The sequence below is a fragment of the Zalophus californianus genome, chromosome 6, assembly GCF_009762305.2.
Source record: "Zalophus californianus isolate mZalCal1 chromosome 6, mZalCal1.pri.v2, whole genome shotgun sequence".
Lineage (NCBI taxonomy): Eukaryota > Metazoa > Chordata > Mammalia > Carnivora > Otariidae > Zalophus > Zalophus californianus.
In genome coordinates, this window is record NC_045600.1 from 48,444,244 (window position 1) to 48,459,659 (window position 15,416).

Genomic DNA, 15,416 nt, shown 5'->3' on the forward strand with positions numbered 1-15,416 from the left:
TTTTTTTAAGAGATTTTATTTATTTATTTGACAGAGAGAGACACAGCAAGTGAGGGAACACAAGCAAGGGAAGTGGGAGAGGGAGAAGCAGGCTTCCTGCCAAGCAGGGAGCCCGATGCGGGGCTCAATCCCAGGACTCTGGGATCATGACCCGAGCTGAAGGCAGACACTTAACGACTGAGCCACCCAGGCACCCCACCAGCTTAAATTTCTTAATTTACAGGTTCTGTTGTTTTGCTTTATCTTGTTTTGTTTCTGTTTTGTTTGTTTCCTCCTATGGTTAGAGATATATGAAGGAAATGGTATGTAAGCAAAATACTGACCTCTGATTGATGAATGAGTCACAATTGTACTAAACAAATAGATTACTCGTTTAAAACATTATGCAGTATTAGCTCTTTACATTACATTATTTATTATTATTATTATTATTATTATTATTATTATTATTATTATTATGCCTCTAGCATAGTATTCTGCATTTGATCTGCCTTACTTCCTGACTTGCTGGTAGGGGATTCAGCTTCTCAAGGAGATCCTTCTAATGGCCAAGTTGGTGGTAAAAGCAAGGTAGGAGAACTTTCTATGTTACAGAACCCAGAGAAGAGAATTAATCTTCCAAATCTCAAGAAAAGGTGGTAAGACAGTGAATTTAAAACTGTTTATGGATTAGAAACCAAATAAATAAAATGATTTTAAATGCCACACAGTGCAGCTCCAAAGACAGAGAATAAATGAATAGATTTAAAAACAAGTGGGAAAGAAGAAGCAAGATGGGAAGGAAGAAAAAAGGAAGGAGTGAAGGAGAAAAGGAAATAATTGTATTCAAAAATAGAGTGTGGCAGTCTTGTAAACTGTAATCTTGTAACCTAATCCAAAACCTAGCTTGGGGTTGGAAAGGAAAGATTCCTTAGAAAAGTATAACCAGGTAGATTTATGTGGGATTTCCTCCTCCATAACCTTTTTTTATTTTGCTTTATTCACACGTAGCATGTATACCAAGAACAAACAAGGGAACAGTTTTTGCTGTTGAATACCTTTGGACTATCAGTATACAACTCTCTGGAGTAGGTCCTACTCCAACATACAGTTTTGAGCACAGTGTCCAAGACTTATAAGTGTGGCAATAGTTGTAAAATCCTAGGTAAATGTTACACTATAACCAACTTAACAATGGCTTAGTTGGGCAAAATTTATGGGTTTGTTTCCATTTCAAGTAAGAAAGATATATGTTCCAATTGGCTTAGAAAGACACCTCCTAGATTATATGTCCACAGTAATAGATAACATAAACCTGCTGAGCCAAAATCTGGCTTCAGGGATAATATTACAATTTCACAAACTGGAGTCTATGGTGCTATGACTCTCTCTGGTGAACTAGGGCAACAGTTCCTGTGCTCTCTTCACTTTGGAAGAAAGGTCAGCTACCTGTGTGCTGACTTCCCAAACTATGATTGCTGGAAAAGGAATGTTCTAGAGTCTTTAAAGTAGTTTCTGACATTGGACTTCGTTTTTAAATGTAAACATGGATCTTTCTGCTTCTTATTATATCTTTTTGACATTATAACTCATGAATTCAATGTGCTTACCCAGTAGCAACCTTGGTTATATAAGAAGGTTAACCTGGGACTTTATAACATTTTGATATGGACACATCCTGAACAGTATATCAAAGATTTTAGGGCACCTGGGTGGCTCAGTCAGTTGAGTGCCTGCCTTTGGCTCAGGTCATGATCTCAGGGTCCTGGGATGGAGTCCTGCCTAGGGCTCTCTGCTCAGCAGGGAACCTGCTTCTCCCTCTGCCTGCCACTCCCCCCGCTTGTGCTCTCTCTCTGTGTCAAATAAATAAAATCTTAAAAAAAATTTTTTTAGCAGTAGAACAAGCCACCCAATGTATTTGACACTTTTAGGATGTCTTTGGAAAGAGCTACCCCCCATCCATAGGAATATGGGAGTAGATTCCTGGTATCCATGTGACTCAATATATACATCTCTGGTCATACCAATTGGACCATGGGTACACTCATTATTCTGATCAGCTAATCAGATTCTCATTCCTGAGAATTTAAAATCAGATCTGAAGGAAGACCGTGTTAGTCTGTCTTTTCCCAGTGGATCTATATCCTACTAACCAGTGACTATGTCACAGCCGTACTCTGCTTTGAGTACTGGGTGGCAGACAGAAGTTAGTCTTCAGGGAGAAAGGAAAAAAACAGATGTACAGAAAGGAGCAGAGACAAACAGATTATTTCCTAGGCTCCATTGCACAGTTCCAGGCCCTACTTGGGGTCTGTCTGCATACCAGCCTTTGAGTTTCATGAGACATCGTGTATCTTTATATAAAATTACCTTTCTGGGGTGCCCGGGTGGCTCAGTTGGTTAAGCGACTGCCTTTGGCTCAGGTCATGATCCTGGAGTCCCAGGATTGAGTCCCACATCGGGCTCCCTGCTCACTGGGGAGTCTGCTTCTTCCTCTGACCCTCCCCCTCCCATGTGCTCTCTCTCATTCTCTCTCTCTCAAATAAATAAATAAAATCTTAAAAATAAAATTGCCTTTCTTTTTGCTAAATCAATCTCCAATGAGCTGCTGTTACTTACAAATAAAAGTGCTACCTACCTTTACAAAATACGACAATGTAAAGTAGTGTGCAAGCAAAACAAAATTTTAACAGTCAAATAAAGTAAATGTATCAAAGTCACAAACTTTAGTGCTTTATGAAGAATTACATATGATATACAAATACCTAATACGTAATAATTATATACTTCCATCACTGTTACAAAATAAAACCACCATTAAAATTAGAGTGGGAAGGACTGAGTTATTGAGAAATCTAAATCATTATATAAAAAGCTCTATACAGGTCTGACCTATCCCTGAATTGCTTCATAGAGCTCTTAGAATAATTTAATGCATTCCCTTATATTATAGCAATAGTTATCTTAATGTGGGAGGAGAAAGAAACATCACAGAATCACTGGAGGAGTTTTTTAATTAGCATCATTTGCCCTAAACAGAAAGTAATTATAAAAATTAATACAATACACTCCTGTTTCTGGGAAGGTTGGATAACATGCTTTTTCTAATTCCACTCTCTAAATGCAACTAAAAACCCTGGATGTTACATATTAAACAAAAATAAGAAAACTTTAACAGATAGAGAGAAGAAAGCAGACTGGCTGCACAAGACAAAGGAGTGACATGGTAGTGAGTTCCCTGGGTTTTCTTTTTGCCTCATATATCCCAGACTTGAAGCTTAAGAAGTCAGAAATGCCAAAAAAAAAAACCCAAAGAGCAAAAAAAAAAAAACCCCACACAACAACAACAAAACAAACAAATCCTCTAACAAAAGAATGTTCTCTTTAGCCCAAAGGATTAGGAAAAGGACAACCTAGCAAGACAGAAAACCTTTAGAAAATAACCACTGTACTCCAGCCAAACAACAAAAAAAGTTGTGGCCCCACATTCACCTATGGTGGCAAAGGCTGAATGGGTAGCTTAGATTTCCACACTTGTGGGACTCTTTTTTTTAAAGATTTATTTGTTTATTTTAGAGAGAGAGCATGCGCAAGTCGGGGGAGAGGCAGACAGAGAGGGAGAGAGAGAGAATCCTTAAGCAAACTCCCTGCTGAGTGTGGAGCCTGATGCAGGGCTTGATCCTAGGACCCTGAGATCATGACCTGAGCTGAAATCAAGAGCCAGCTGCTTAACTGACTGAGCCACCTGGGTGCTCCTTCACTCTTACTGGACTCTTAATGGTGTTCTCTCTCACTAGGTGGAGTAGGAAATAGGGACTTTCATCCCTACCAGGTGGTAATGAGCCGTACCCAAACACTTGGTGTCAGTGGAGACCACAGGAGAGCCTAGACTTTCAGCTCCGTTGACAGGAGGTACCCCTTTCCCTCTCTGCTGGGGTATTATCAGAAGAGGCCTAGTGGAGAGTCAATATTTTCACTGTAAGTAGAGGCCCACCCCTTCTTCCACCATGACCTCCCTCATCCCTAACAATCTTCACCCCTTGTGGTGTGGTGTTAGTGAAAACCATGTGGGGAGCAGTAATAAATATTCCTACCCTTTCCAACTGGAGGCCTAGTAGGGATCCAGTACTCCCGCCCCCACCCAGCAGTAACAAGGAGCCTCCCCTTAGGGTGTCAACAAAGGCTGAGTAAGGAACCTTGGGCTTCTGCTCCTACCTGGTAGTAATTAGATGGTGCTCCACTTTTCCTGTTGAAGAGGTGTTGGAGGAAACAACCTAACACAGAAAGCTAAATAAGATCCAGAGTCCTATAATGACCAAAATATTCAGGTCTCAACCAAAATTCACTCATCATACCGAGATCTCAGACCGAATGAGAAAAGACAATTAATAAATGCTAACACCACTATGACAAAGATGTTAGAATTGTCTGGCAAAGATTTTATAGCAGCCATCATAACATTGCTTCAGTGAGCAACTGTGAACACACTTGAAGCAACTGAGAAAATAGTCTCAGCAAAGAAATAGGAAGTCTCAGCAAATATAGAGAAGATATAAAGAAAAACAAAACGGAAATTCTAGAACTGAAAATATAATAAAAAGCTTAGGGGTTGGGCTCAACAGCAGAATGCCGGGATGGAGGAAAAAGTTAGTGAACTGGAAGATACAGCAATTGAAATTACCCAATCTGAACAACAGAGAGAAGATACAATAAAAAAACAGAAGAGCCTCAGAGACCTGTGGGACTGTAACAAAACTTCTAACGTTCATATCATTGGAGTCCCAGGAGAAGAGAGAGAGGGTAGGGCTGAAAAAGTCCCCTAAGATGTAATGGCTAACCACTTCCCAAATTTGGCAAAAAACACAAACCTACATATTTAAAAAGCTGAATGAACTTCCAAATAGGATAAATCTGATCTGAGGAGACTCACATCGAAACACATTATAATCAAACTTCTAAAAACTGAAGACAAAAAAAAAAAAAAAATCTTGAAAACAACCAGAGAAAAACAGCACCTTACCTACAAAGGGAAAAAACAATTTAAACAATAGTGGATTTCTGGGGTGCCTGGGTGGCTCAGTCAGTTAAGCGTCTGCCTTCAGCTCAGGTCATGATCTCAGGGTCCTGGCATCAAGCCCTGTGTCAGGCTCCCTGCTTAGCAGGAAGTCTACTTCTCCCTCTCCTACTGTCCCTCACCCCTACTTGTGCTCTCTCTCTCTCTCTCTCTCTCTCTACTCTCTGTCTCTCAAATAAATAAATAAATAAAATCTTTAAAAAAAAATAGTAGATTTCTTACCAGAAAACAAAGAGGCCAAGAGAAAATAACATTTTTTAAGTGCTGAAAGAAAAAAACTGTCAACCCAGAATCCTATATCCAGTAAAATATCCTTTGGGAAATCAAGACATTCTCAGATGAAGGAAAGCTAAGAGAATCTCACCTCAGACCTAGCCTAAAAAATGTCCAACAGAAGTTGGAAGGTCTCTAAACAGAAAGGAAAGGATTTTTTTTTTAAAGGAATCTTGAAACATGAGGAGAGAAGAAAGAACATAGTTAAGCAAAAATATAAATAAGTGCAATAGATTTTCCTTCTTCAGTTTTCTAAATTACATTTGATGATTGAATCAAAAATTTATAATACTGTCTGATGTGGTTCTAAATGTATATAGAAGGAATGTATTAAAGACAATTATAATATAAACTGAATAACCAAGGAACATAAATATGTGAAGCAAAAACTGATAGAAATGAAAGGGGAAATATCTAAACCTACAATTATAGTTGGAGATTTCAATACCTCTGTTTTAACAATTTATAGAACAAACTAGACAGAAAATCAGCAAGAACATAGAAAAACTCAACAGTGGCATCAACCAACATTTATAGAATATTTCACCTAACAATACAGAATACACATATCTTACCAAGTCCCCACGGAGCATACACTAAAATAGATCATATCCTGGACCATAAAACAAATGCAGCAAAAGTTTTAAAGTTTTTTTAAAATTTATTTTAGTAATCTCTACACCCCATGTGGGACTCGAACTCATGGCCCTGAGATCAAGAGTCACATGCTCTTCCAACTCAGCCAGCCAGGCATCCCAAATCTCAGCAGCTTTTAAAGAAGGAAATCACACTCAGTATGTTCTCCAACTACAATGGAATCAAACTGGAAATTTATAACAAAAAGGTAACAGGAAAATCTCTACACGCTTGGAAACTAAATAACACACTACCAAGTAATCTATGGTCAAAGAGTAAGTCTCAAGGGAAAGAAAAATACATTGAAATGAATGAAAATGAAAATGCAATGTATCAGAATTTGGGGGACCAGCTAATGCAGTGCTGAGGAAATTTATAACACTAAAATGCACACCTTAGAATAAGAGGGAAAGTCATAAATCAATAATCCAAGTTACCATCTCAAAAAGCTCAAAAAAGAACAAAATAATCCAAAGCAACAAAAGGAGGAAATTTTAAAGAGCAGAAATTAATAAAACTGAGGACAGAAAAACAACAGAGAAGATCAATGAAACAAGGAAGCTGGTTCGTTGGAAAGATCAATTAAAGTGACAACCTTGGGGCACCTGGGTAGCTCAGTTGGTTAAGTATCTGACTCTTGATCTCAGCTCAGGTTTTGGTCTCAGGGTCATGAGTTCAAGCCCAGTGTGGAGCCTGCTTTAAAAAAAAAAAAGTGACAACCTCTAGCAAAAGTAACAAAAAAAGAAGACACAAATTACCAATATCAGAAATTTGAAACATGAGATATTACTATAGACCCTGCAGGTAACAAAATGATAATAATGGGATGCTACAAACAACTTTACACATATACATTTGACAACTTAAGTGAAAGACCAATTCTTAAAAACACAAACTACCTCAACTCATTCAATATGAAATAGATAATTTTAGTAGCCTTATAATTATTAAGGAAATTGAATGTGTAATTTTGAAACTACAAAAGAAATCCAGTGGCTCAGATTGATTTCACTAGAGAATGCTACCAAACATTTAAAGAATTTTAGTAAATAGAAGAGGAAGGAACACTTCCCAATTTATTTCATAAAAGTAGAATCACCCTGATATGAAAACCAAATAATACAGTACAAATAGTGACAAAGAAGGCTGCAGACTAATAGTCCTCATTTATAAAGATGCAAAAATTTTTTAAAAATGGTACATAAAATTCAACTATGTATATATATATATTTTTTAATCATTCACCAATCATGCACCACACACCATGACCAGGTGGAGTTTATTTCAGAGATGCAAGGCCGTCTTAATATTTGAAAAATTAGTGTAATCCACCATATTAGCAGCCTAAAGAAGAAAGCACACAATCATATTTATCACTGCAGAAAGGGAGTTGACAAAATTCAGCACCTATTTATGGTTAATGCTCTAAAAAAACAGGAATCAACTTCCTCAAGTCGCTGTCTCTATGTTTTTGCTTTTTCTAGATATTTCATATAGGAGGAGTCATACAATATTTGTCCTTTTGTGTCTGGTTCATTTCACTTAGCAAAATGGGTTTTTCTGTTCTTTTTAAAGATTTTATTTATTTATTTATTTATTGTTTTATTTAAGAGAGAGAGTGTGCGCACACAAGCAGGGGGAGGGGCTGAGGGAAAAGGAGAAGCAGACTCACCCCTGAGCAGGGAGCCTGATGTGGGGCTTGATCCCAGGACTCAGAGATCATGACCTGAACCAAAGGCAGATGCTTAACCAACTGAGCCACCCAGGTGCCCCTAGCATAATGTTTTTAAGGCTCATTTGTGGTGTAGCCTGTATCAGATGTTCATTCCTTTTTATGGCTCAATAATATTCCATAACGTATTTTCTCCACCCATTCTAATGTTGATGGACACCTGGGTTGTTTCCACCTTGTGTCTATTGTGAATAATGCTGTGACAAACATTGGTATATAAGTAACAGAGTCCCAGTTTTTTATTCTTTTGTGCATTTGCCTAGGAGTGGAATTGTTGGACCATATAGTAGTTATATGTTTAACTTTTTGAGGAATTGCCAACCTGTTTTTTACAGCAGCCGGACCATTTTATATTCCCACCACCAAGGTACAACAGTTCCAATTTCCCCCACATTCTTGCCAACACTTGTTTTTGTTTGGTTGGGGTTTTTTTATAGCAATTCCTAGTAGGTATGAACTGGTATCTCATTGTGGTTTTGATTTCATTTCCTTAATGCTGTAGAATTATTGGGTAGAGTTCATGAATGAATGAATGAATGCACAAAGGGACTTACTATTTTATTTTATTTTTTAAATATTAAAGATTTTATTTATCTGAGAGAGAGAGAGAGAACAAGAGAGAGAGCACAAGCAGGGGGAGGGGCAGAGGGAGAGGGAGAAGCAGACTCCCCGCTGAGCAGGGAGCCCTATTTTTATTTTTTTATTAAACATTTTATTTATTTGAGAGAGAGAGAGGAGAGAGGGGGAGCAAGCACTAGTGGCGGGAGGGGGAAGAAGTAGAATCCACACTGAGCAGGGAGCTCAATGCAGGCCTCGATCCCAAGACCCTGGGTTCATTACCTGAGCGGAAGGCAGACACAACCAACTGAGCCACCCAGGGGGTCCCTGGGACTTACTATTTTAATAGAATTTATCATAAGAGGGTAAATCACTCTTCTAGTATATATTTGATTATGTTAATGCATAGGAGCATTAATATTAGTTTTGATAATGATAAATCATACCTCAGTGTTTGTATGTATTTGCCTTGATTATACAAAATACCCTTTTAGTAATCTGCAATATAGTTTATCCATACATCATGGTGACTATAGATTGTTTCCATTAAGAGAATATTGCAACTAATGTGTAATAGTTTTGTCTTTTTTTTATTTCTTGCCACATGCCAGGCCAGGCCCTTTTTGGGAAATGACCTATGCCATAAAATGAATTACAGCTCGGTCATTGTACAGTGACAGGGTTCATTTGAACAGGCACAGGCCGCCTGTGCCTTCAGTATTCTCTGTAAAAACAGAGTTACTTTCAGTCTACATTAGCCCTAAAAGCAGCCCCAGAGGAAACCATGAACCACTTTGATTGTAAATCATCATATACAGAAACCAGAGTGTAACACAATATATTTTTAAGTATCAGTGATGTGAACTGTGATAACAATGTATTTATTAAGTATTCCTTAGCAGACACGCCTGGTGCTATATATTCAACCATTACATCATAAAATCTCAGTAAGTCATATTAAAAAGTTGTCTAAACCACACAGAGAAAAGCTTAAAATCTCCCCCTCCAAAATAAAAGTGAAAGTAGTTTGCCATTTGAACCTTAGAAGGCCTCAATGTTCTTCCACCCATTCATGATAAGGGGAGAAGGTCTAGGGGAAGATATAACCCTCCTCACCACCTCCACATAGGAAAACCATAGAACTTTTATATTAGTCATACTTGGGGCCAGCAGTCATGCGAGATTAGACACTTTTCCAGTCCTTCCTCTCAGAAATTATGCCCTTTCCTCAGGGTCCAAGGTGAATAAACACAAACACATCTATTAGACTATTGTTTCATGTCAAGCAGATTCATTGTTTCCCTGTTTACACTTTTATTCTCAAAACTAACCTTTATCCACAATATTAACTAATGGTTAACACTTCAGGACACCTAGCACATAGCAGGTGCTCAATAACTATTTGCTGGAAGAGAGTGATTTAAGCAAAGAATGTTATCTTGATCCTCTCTCACCTTAGTCAGGGAAAGCTGTATGCAATTTAAAGTATTTGTTTTGCTACCAAAAGCCAGGCTGTTTCAATATATTAACCTGGGCAAATAATTAGCCTTGAGAATAGAAAGTTACAAAAAAGTAAATCAATTTGCAAACTATTCTGGTCTGAGGTGACATTAGCTTAAGTCTACAGGGTCCCCAAAGGAAGCACTCTTCTAAACATTATCTGAAGAAAGTGAAACATTCCTAATAATACTTTCAAGAGGAATAAGTTTTAAATACAGCAAAAAGCTTTTGCCACACTGGTGTAAAGAGACAGAATCAATATTTGCGATAAAGTGTTAAATATCAGGATTTTGATGTATGAAGTTTTGGTTTGGGGATGTGTTTTATTCCACGTCAGATCAGAATCAAGGTAATAAATAGCCATGCTCTGTTGGAGTTCTACTAAGTTTTAAAACGTTAAAAATATTCCCGCAGAACTGTCGGATGAAAGTCAAACCGTATTCAAATTAAAGAAAATAGCCCCCCAAATTTAATTTCTATTTATAGGCCCAGCTGTGTGACACTGGGTAAGTAATTCTGATATTTTTGTAAAACCTGCCACAAGAAATGAGTTTCTGGATGGGTGAGATATTGTGTATTAACCATATTAAAGGCTCTTCCTCCATGTAGGGTGTGGCCAAGAAGTAAACGTTTACTATGTCAGTGTGCTAATTCTCGTTAATGAATTGTTCGATTATCAAATGTAATAGAATCAGGGTCAGCCCACGGAGGCATGTCTCTGAAATGCAAATAACGTAGCGTGATGAAAATCCTGCTGGCAGCAACAAGTGATCCCCCTGCGGTGAGCGGCGGCGAACGGGCTGTATGTGTGTCAAAGCGCGGGGACAGGGGGGCCTTCGTGGGAGGATGCAGCCCAGTACTGGACGGCGAAATCCGGGACCGAGGTCATGGTGAGTACTTTGTCTGCCTCGCCCCCTAGCGGCCCTCCTCCTTTCCCCTTGCGGGCCCTGCCTCTCGGTCTTCTAGAGGCCCTGAGTGACCCGTCATTCCGAGAGTGACCCCGCCTCTCGCCTCCTTCTCCGCCCCTCGGCGTCCTCAGGTGCCTCGCCTCAGGTGCCTCGCCCTGAGGCGCACCTTTCCTCCCCTGCCCGTCTAGCCCCTCTCTCCCGACTGGAGGCCCCGCCTTTCCGGGCGTGGCCCCGCCTCTCCCTCCCCTGGTGGCCCACCTTCACTCTCCGAGGTCCCGCCTCTCCCCGCCCAGGTTCCTCTTCCGTTCCCCGGCCGCGGAATGGATTGGCGGTCCTGGCAGGCAGCAGTCCCCAGCAGACACTAGAGCCTCCTCCTCGGGTGTTCTCTCTGGGGCTAGCAGTTGGGGCCTCTGCGCCCCGGTCAGCCTCAGGCTTGTCCGGTGCTCTTGCCTGATGGCTGCTGAGGACGTAAGCTAGAACCCAGTTTGCCCTAAAGACTTTTCTCTCCGACCTGGGCAGAAAGCCTCTTCGTCTGACCCCATGCTCTCCTTCGTTTAACGTTCCAGAAGGACTAATGTATAAAGGTCTTGAGCTCCATGGAATGGATTTTTTCAGACAGATTTGAAACATAACCATTTAGGATGAGTGCATTATCTATTCTAATGTTTGAGCGCCTCAAAATTAACTGCCATTCAGGTTACGTTTTGAAGAAGCAAAACCTCATGTAGCCAGACGTGACCTAGTTTATTGAACTATTAAAAACTAAACAATCTAAGGGAGCCTGACTGGCTCAGTTGGAAAATCATAGACTGGATCTCAGAGTGGTGAACTGGAGCCCCATTTTGGGTATAGGGATTACTTAAATAAAGAAAAATAAACTTTTTAAAAAATGCACTCTTAGGTTAAAAAAAACACCTAGATAATTAATGATGGCCATAATGTGGAGAAAAGGGAACCCATGTGCACTGTTGGTGAGAATGTAAACTGGCTCAGCCATTATGGAAAACAGTATGGAGGTTGCTCAAGAAATTCAAAATAGAACTACCATGTGATCCAGCAATCCCACTTCTGGGTGTATATCCAAAGGAAACGAGACCATTATCTGGAAGAGATACTTGTACTTCCATGTTCATTGCAGCATTATTTGCAATAGTGAAGGTATGGAAACAACCTAAGTATCTATCAACAGTTGAATAAAGAAAAAAATATATATATGGATGGATGGGTAGAATATGATGGAATATTATTCAGCCTTTAAAAAGAAGGAAATCTTTGTGACATAGATGAAACTGGAGGGCATATGCTAAGTGAATTAAGCTAGACAAAAAAATACTTCATGGTATCACTTATATGTTGGATCTTTTTAAAAAAATTGTCAAACTCATAAAAACAGTAGAAAAGTGGTTGGCAGGGGCTGGGGGCATGGAGGAAATAGGGAGAGGTTGGTAAAAGGATACAAACTTTCAGTTATAAGATGAAAAATGTCTGAGGATCTAATGTATAATATGATGGCTATAGTTGATAAACACTGTATTGTACAATTGAAATTTACTAAAAGAGTAGAACTTCAGTGTTCCTACCGAGGAGGGAAAAAAGTAAATATGTGAGATGATGGATGGAAGGAATCCTTTTACAATGTATACGTATATCAAATCACCATGCTGTACACTTTAAATAGCTTACAATTTTATTTGTAAATTATACCTCAATAAAGCTGGAAGGAAAAGTCACAGAACCTAAAAAAAAAAAAAAAAGCAAACACTGATTCAAGCTTGTTAACTGACTTAGCACTGGATATTGTGCATATCACTGATTCATAAGACAATGCAGGTAAAATGTGTAGAATGATGAAGAGCTGGTTAGTGTAATTGACAGTAGTTGACTTTAAATCATCCTAAGTTATGCATCAAATCGAGAGGCTTATACTACCACTAAAAGTATAGTGACAAATGAGAAAAACAGAACATAAAAGTTTTATTTACAACGTAATTATGATAAAAATGGATATGAATATGGAGATTGAAGGGGGACACAGGACTCAAACTAGAAAATCAGACTTCTTACAGGAGGTTGAATCTGATTCATCCAATTGGGGTGATGCCTGTAGCTCGTTTGGTTCCTGCCCTTTCTGAGATCTGGTTAGTCAGGGTTTTCCTCTGTGAGCTTTCCTGTGTAGATTAGAGTACTGAGTATGCTACAATAAAAAAGACTCCCCCCCCCTCCAGCCAAGTACAGTAATTTAAATGAGATAGAAGCTTATTTCTCTTGTAACAGTCCAGAGGTAGGAGTGGCCCAGGCTGGCAGGGTGGCTCAGCTCCATTAAGTCAATAATAGACTCTGGTTTCTTTCCTTTTGATGCTCTGCTATAGCCTAGGATATTTTCTTCATTTGCATAGTTAGAGCTGGGGCACTGCTGTGGGTTTGCCTTGGCGCCATCTAGCTCTGGGGAAGGGCAAAAGAGCAGAAGTAGAGGACAAAGGATTTATTTTTAAGCAAGTGATGCAGAGGTTGCACCTATCACTTTCACTCATATTCCGTTGGTGAGAACTTGGACACACTTGGTTGTAAGAGAAACTGGGAAATGTGGTCTCTGACTTGGAGAACAAGGCAAAAGGAAATGTAGATAAAATTAAATTTCCTTACAACTTACAGCCCATTGACAAATACTTCAGACAGGCAGAGTATGACATTCCTCCAGGAACTCCCAAGCATCTTCATGTTAATGCTTTGCTAGTGGCAAAAAGCAACCTTAGCTTGACAAGAGTTAGGCCTCCAGGATCCTGTAAGTCTTCTTTAACATATGAAAATCCTTTTGGAAACTTCCTTTTGTCTCTACCCCACCCCCTCAACTTAAAATTATATAACCAATCACGCCTTACAATCCCAGTGCAACCCTTTCTGCCCATGGGTCCTGTCCCTCGTGCTTTAATAAAACCACCATTTTTGCACCGAAAATGTTTCAAAAATTCTTACCATTTGCTCTTGGACCCCACATCAAATCACATCTGTCTCTAAGTGGGGCTTCATCTGCCCAACTAAAAATTTATTACTGTAGGAAAAGGTGAGAACAGACAGGGACAAGTACTGTTCTGCCACATTTGTCCCAATGCCTTCCAATGAGTTCTTGCTTAAGAGGAGTTCCTTTACTTCAGTTACACATAGCCCTATTGCTGGCAATTGAAGTACCCTAAGTAATGTCTCATTCTTCAGGCCCCAGTTCAAATGACACCTTCTCAAGGAGGTTTACCTGACTACTTTCTCTTAAGTATGTCCCTTCCCCATTCCTGTCATCGTTTTTTTCTCAGCACTTTGTTTCCTGCAATGGCACTTAACAGAGCATATATATACTGCTGTGTTTTTGTCTCCCCCAAATGTCTCTTTTCATTGCCACCACATTTTTATCATCTAGCACAGAGTCTGTCATTGGATAAGCAAGAAAAAAATATCTGGTGGTAAATGAATGAAGCAGTGGTCAAGGATGACAGAGTTCTCAAATGACCAATTAAATAATTATATTTGTAAAGAGTGAGAATATAGGAAATTGGGTGGGCAAGTTTAGAGATAGGGATCAGCAGATGGTTAGGTTTGTTTGCACAAGTTGAATTTGAAGTTCTGAATGATTTCAGGATGATATCCAATAGGTTGCTAAAAATATGGATCTGGAGCTCTGGAAAGAGCATCAGATTGGAGCTATAGATTTGAGAGCCTTGAGACTTGATGCAATCATGCATGAAAAGTATGGCAAGAAAATAAAGGTTTAGAGGGGAACTACAAGGAACAGCATCGTGTATAGAGTTGGCAGAGGAGAGACTGGCAAAGCTTGGGAGGACCTATCAGAGGCTATCAACAAGAACCAGGGAAAAGAAAACTTCAGGGAGGAGGTAGTGGTCACAAATGATACAGATGGGGGTGTGTGTGTGATAAACTATGTCACATAAGTCTTAAAGGGTTCCTAGATCTGTCAGTTAGGAGCATAGGCATGGGAGCCTTAGTAGAATAGTTTCAGTGGGTCAGTGGGCTGTGGGCTGAAGACAGAATGTCAGGAACTGAATGTAGTTATCGTAGAACAAGCTTTCAAAAAGTGCAGCCATGAAAACAATACACATTTCATTTGGAAAAAGAGGCAAAGTCAAAGGAGGATTCTTAAGATGAAAGAAAACTCAGCATCTCTTTAAACAAGTGAAAGAGAGAGATAGGATGGGTATGGAAATGACTGAGAAATTTTTACCTACTGGATTTGAGATAGGAAGCCACAACAGAGTTGCCCTTTCTTCAAAATGTAAACACAAATTTAGAGGAGGGAGTAACCAGGCCTTGATAGAGTTTTTCTGATGGCCTAGGTTTATCTATGAGGGAGGTATTGAAGTTCTGTGACGCAACAGAGGAGGTGGAGGGGAAGTTGGGACTATCTTCTAGGAGAAAAGAGGAATGGGAAAGATTGTGACGGGACAGATGAAAGGTCTGGTGGTTGCAGATCCACTATGGTTGGAAATCCTTTTTTCCTTCTTCCTCCTACCCCTTCCTAACCCAAACTTCTTCCAAAAACGACTCCAGGCTGACAAATCCTAATCCTTGCGCCCATTTACCCATATAGTAGATTTTTTTTCCCCCTACAATAACCGTTAAAGAACATGCGGGGGCTACGAAAGCAGACCACTCCCTCAAACTTCCTTCATTTCAATAGGGAAAACTGAGTTGGCCTCAGATATTTTTGCAGACCCCCAACCCGCTTGCTACAAGTTACACTTCTTCGTAC